Genomic DNA, 6000 nt, shown 5'->3' with positions numbered 1-6000 from the left:
ATACGCCCATTCCTATTAATATCATCCATCTAGAGCTTTTTGTTTCTTAAAGAAATAAAGTGCAACACTATTACCTAAGCCTCACACAGAGGGAAAAAAAAAAAAAAAAAAAAAAAAAAAAAAAAACACTTTTGTAAGCAAGTTGTTAAAACACTCCACAGAATTAATAGTGATGTTAAGTTTAATTAGTTCTGTTAGCTAAGTGGCCGACAGCCTGGAAGGTTGGTTCCAAATTTAACATAATGCACACAAAGTAGTTAAACGTCCATTATTACTTAAATAAATCCCCTAAACAGCTAAAAAGTTGTGCATTAGCCGACAGCCTTGATCTGAGAAGTTAAAGGATTCCTTTGCAAATACCCCCAAACTTCAAACACAACTTTTTGCTGGATTCAGCAGACTCCTTTATGTTTGCAATTACCTCTTCCATTTCAGAAACATGGAAGGAAGGAACACCGAAAAGCACAATTGGTGGGGGATGAGTGATTTGAAAAAAGAATACTTTAAGTCCTTTCATTCTCAGAGGTATTCTAGAGTAAGCAAAGAGACGAGCACAGATTTATTCCTTCAGTTACGGGAAAATGTACTCAAGATGGTCACAGAATATCTTCTCTAAGCATAGACAGAGATACTTGGCTGGTTACAAACAATACAGATACATTTTCAGCCCTATCAATTTGCCTCATTTGGAATTCTAATTATTTAAATTTCAGATAAATAAAGTGATCTTTCAAAATACTATATGTAAGGCATGTCATATTCAGTGCATATTCAGAATAAAGAGCATTACCTATAATTCACAGTGTCTAAATAACTACGATCCTTAACTCCTTCAGTTAAAACTTATTGAGTTAAATAGTGCTTAACTACAGCACTATTATGGATAAGGAAATGCTCTACAGCCTGGAGCAAAGACTGAGTAAAATCTGTAATCCATTGTCTCAGGAATTAGGAGGGCCACAGTCAGTTTCTATACCTTCACCTCTTAACTGGTGTCTCCCACCTTTAAAGAAGTTAAGGGCAGAAATAGACTGTTGTATACACTCTCAAATAATAGAGTATTAATTACATAATTTATTAACCACAGTAATTGCTTAATACAAAATTTGAATGGACTTGAAAACCTGTATCTGATCTACTCAGTAGATTCATGTTGTATATTACTTTTATTTCTGGGACACCGAATGCAAAGTAATCCCACAGCATCCAAGAACCATCATACTTGTTCTAGCCACATCAAGAACCGCTTTTCTATGAGATACAGCCATGTGTCCTAGCTCATGTGCAGCACTAACACTCAAGCTCTGGGATAGTTATTCTAATAGAAGATTTACCAAATTGCCTTATGAAAAAACTAATAGGCTGAAGATCTTTTCTCTTGAATATTTAGATTTGTAAGAGGCTAACCACCACACAAATGTTTTTACAAGAATTTCTGAATAATTTCAATCCTTTTTCTTCAATCAACTATCTCAGTCATTTGATCCATTAATCCACACAATTGCAACTGACATACAGGTCTTAATTTCATTTTTTTCTAAGAAATTATTTCATAAGTAAAGGCACAAGATATTTTTTTGACTGCCAGTATTCCAATGTTACTCTTAACACTGATGTTCTAGTTCCATGTTAATCTTTTCTTTATCAGTTTTACCAACTTCAGAGAATTTGATCTTCAGATCAGGGGTTAGAGCAAAGGAAGAGAAGAATAAATCAAATCAGCATGCAGAACCTGAGTTCTCAAATTGACTACAGCTGCAGCAGAGTTAGTAGGTGACTTCATTCCTCAGCCATGAGACAAAAATTTACCTCTTTATATTAATTTGGCTGCACTTATAAGTGCCAGATGTGTCTCTACCACCAGATTTAGACTGCTCAGAAGTCTTTAGAACAGGCTAATCTGTTATTGCTACACTGAAAGTCAGTAAATTCTACTAAAGGTAGAGTTAACCTAAAAAACTTGCTGTCTCTCTGCCTGTCTGAATGGCCACATCTTGTAGTTGTTCTCACAACCTTCACCATCATGGAAGAGGAGGCAAAGAGGGGACAAACATTTTACTTGTGCGAAAAACATGTTTAGAGTAACAAGCACTACATTTTATTTAGATATAAAGCAAAACAATTTATCCTACTGCATATCCATCCATCATTTCTAGGCACAAAGTTTTCACACTATAGTGTCCCCTGAGTACAAGCCAACTGGCAGCACTACAACAAGTGGGATTTCACCTTGTTGATATTAGGTTCTGGGAGAATTTGAATATTGGACTCTTTCCTGCTCTAGATATAGATAGAGACTTCCATATCAAAGTAGTAAGTCAATTGCTCTCAAGTGGAAACAATCTAGCATTAAAAAGACTGACAGTTTTCTACACAGTTTGGACAAAGTTGGAACTTGCTGCTGTATAAAATTGTTTTTATTATTAGGTCATATGAGAATACTCTTTACTGAGAAGTCTTTTGGTCCCCCATTATGATGTGATCAGGTAAACAATATATGAACAAGACATACAGTATTCATTAACATAGTAGATCAAACTGTTCAGTGAGTTCTGGCTCATTTTTTGCTTCTTTGGCATAAAAAACTACATGAGTAAATATTTTAGGCAGCATTATAAACTACTTTATGGTTATAGAAAATCTCAAACACAGTAAGACAAACACTGAAAGAAGCCTGCTGAGACTCCTCCCCCCATGCAAAGATGCACAGAAGTTTTCAGATGCAGTAAAACACAATTTTAGTAGAATATTTTAATGCAAAACACCTTTCAGCTCGGGTTTCCAAAGTATAGGGCTTGATGCACACACTGCAAGAAGTTACAGACTATATGCAGTGGGACTACTAAAGCTACAGGAAAATACACGAGTCTTTCTGGAACTCTGCTAAAAATAAAAATAAAAAAAAAGCTCAAGTCTACATTCATTTTCAAAATTGTGTCCACAGAGGACAAACCAGCTTTCCTTGGACCCCTTAGTTCTCAGGCAGATCCTTTTGTTGTTGTTGTTTTGGTGTTTTGCTTTTTTTTTAATTAAAAAAAAAATGAATCTTGACACAATAAAAAGAAGAATGCATCTGGGACAGTTATTTTGGAGCACTAAAGCTTAGTATAGCCTAGTAGTTTTTGGAGGATTTACAATTATTTCTATTAGCAATAGAGCTGGTCTGCTCAAGGACTCCCTTTTGGCAATCTCAGTGACAGCAACATTAGGGGAGGTGAGCTGCACAAATGGACATGAAACAGTTTTGTTTTAATTGGTCTAGAGCATGTGAAATGCTTCACTTTGAAACACTACAAACCTGAAAAGATGATTTACATAAAACCTTTATGTAGTTTTCCAAGCATACACTAGTGTTGCTATGCCCCATTGGGAGTTTAAGTGCAATGCTTTCAGCTAGAATGGACACCTATATCTGTCAGAGACAATAACCAAGTAAATTAAGTATGGGATTACAATAACTAAGATCCGTTCCTCAAATCAGCCTATTGACAAACTGCAATAGCTTAAGAGTGGATTACCCACTGGATTATGAACATTGAGGTTCCCTTCTTACAGCACCTCAGACAAGGCCAGTGCTCCCTCCCTGCAAGTATAGCATTCATTTGTTAACGTGTAAGTAGAAAAGCAGTAACACTGTAAATTGTGCTGCTCTAAGGTTACTTACATCCTCACTGTTTGCATGGATTACTAGGCAGGCCTCTAGCCACTTTTTGATCTGCTGACCTTGCCTGCTTAACCTGCTGCTGCATGTGGCTAGCCAAAGAACCCCAACGCTCTCCTCCGAGACCTTCAGCTAATATCTACATCATTTATCCCTTCTAAACATACTTTTCCTTTCAGACACCATAGCCATTTACACCACCTAAATCCAGGTTAAGATTTGCATCCTCCATAATGCTACTCAGAGGCTCTGTAATCAGCATAGCTTTCCTCAGCACCAGCCAGGACATGACCGTACTGCTTCCTAAAGGGACAACTCTTGCAGCCTGGGTAATGAGATGTTGATCACTTCCACTAACTCCTCTGACCTATTAGTTCCAGCAAATTTACTGTTCCTGTGCCACATAGTGCTCTCTTGGAAAGCCTGTTCCATCTCATTCTTTACCATCCCATGCTTTGACTTACATTTTACAGCCAAAAAAATTCCTCTCAGATAATGATGCTGAGGCTTTTTTCAATGCCTATTGAAAGTCACGTGTTTGTCTCCCCTTCTCACCTGCTATCATTTCTGAAACATAGTACTTCTCAATAATTTGAATAAAACTGTTATAACAACATGCTTGCAAGTTAGAAAAAAGACTTAAGAATAGAATGATTTAACAGTATTTAGCAGTCTAGCTATTCCTCACTATTTTTGTTTCTAAAACAATCATGTTTTTGTTTTCTCCCATGCTAGCCTGCATATGTGGGGACTGTCTGAAATCCATGCAGTACTCACTAGGCTTCGGTATAGTTCTGAAAAATCCCGAAACAAAGCTTGACAGCGAGTAAACAATTAGAGTGCCAAGACAAATGCTCTTTCATGCTGAGCTATGCATATTCTCAGGTCCTCATAACCATCTGTCTGTAACCATATCTGACAAGACAAGGAAGCATGAGTACCTGAGCTTAGGATCACTATCCTGTAAGTGCATAATATCTAATGCAGCAAGGTATGATCTGTGATGATAGCTTCAAGTATAGTGGTAACTGTGAAATTATAAAGTATTATTTTGAATTGCAACATTTATTTCAACCACTGAAGTTCCTCTCAAGACTTGCTTCTATGACTTTTTCCAGGTATGCTCCCCTTCTTCCTGGTGCTGGAGAAAAGGACTATAGGCAACAAATCTTTACTCTGTAGCGATCAGGAAAGCAGAGAACCCACTTCATGAACTGCTCAAACTCTAAGCCTACCATACACTTCTTGTAAGTCATGGACTGTCTCAGCTCTGCCAAACTGGAACAGAATCTCTCCTGAGCACTCAGGCACCTTCTTAGCATAAAGGTAAGCTCTGTGAATGGATGTTATATTTCTGTAAAAGTACCTTATCTAGTGAGCACTTTGCAGGGATGCTTTCAAGTTCTTTGTGAGTATAGTACATACATGTATGTGCTGCAACATAGGGAGACAAGAATTACTAGTCTATTTTTATTTCTGTAATCTATTTTTATTTTCTAATGCAAATTAGATTCTATGCTTGACACAGATCAGATACTTTGCTTTACAGTAATTATAACAATAAAAGTGAGATAAGATTTATGATAGGCTACATTGTAAGGAAAAGCAGTTGGTATGTCTTATCTGCACAAGCTAGTTAACTTGCATAAGCTTTGCATTTGACCGCAATAAGCAAGCCAGCAAAAGAGGACTAAAGTGACAACCATCATTACTGAAACAAGAGCAGAATGATGACTCTAGATGTTCGGAAATCACAGAAGAGTTCTGCGGACACACACCTGAATACAAGCTGATCCATGGCAAGCCACTAATTAATACTATTAATGCTAACAAAAGTAAAGCTAGTTAGGTAGATGACCATCTAATAGACAGCTAGCCAGTGCACATTTAAAAGCATGTGATACTTCAGAAAGCTGAAAGAACACCTTGAAGATATATACAGACAGTAAATTAATTGTTTATAAACTTCAAGCATCTTGGAGCAGTTAAGCAAAAATAAAATCTACAGATAATGAAGCTCATTACAGGTAGGCATTGAGGTCATATTCCTGCATATGCGGGAATTGTCAGAAGATAAAGTGTTAACTTCCATTATCTGAAAATAAACAACACCAAAAAAAGTATTTTTCTGCTGTAGCTTCTTCCACACTTTCCAGTAGCAATTCTTCACCAAAACCGTTCAGCCATGATGTCAGGCCTCTCCACGCTGCCAGCCATTCCATCTGAAAAATCAGTCTCTTGCTGAGAAGTTATTTTATTTACATTTTCCTGCTTTCAACAGGAACAAAAAACCCACCTTCCTCCCCCCCCCAAAAAAAAAAATACAATAAAGTTTTCCT

Source organism: Netta rufina (assembly GCF_964035555.1).
Source record: "Netta rufina genome assembly, chromosome: 12".
In the NCBI taxonomy this organism is placed as follows: domain Eukaryota; kingdom Metazoa; phylum Chordata; class Aves; order Anseriformes; family Anatidae; genus Netta; species Netta rufina.
This window is presented reverse-complemented; position numbering follows the sequence as displayed.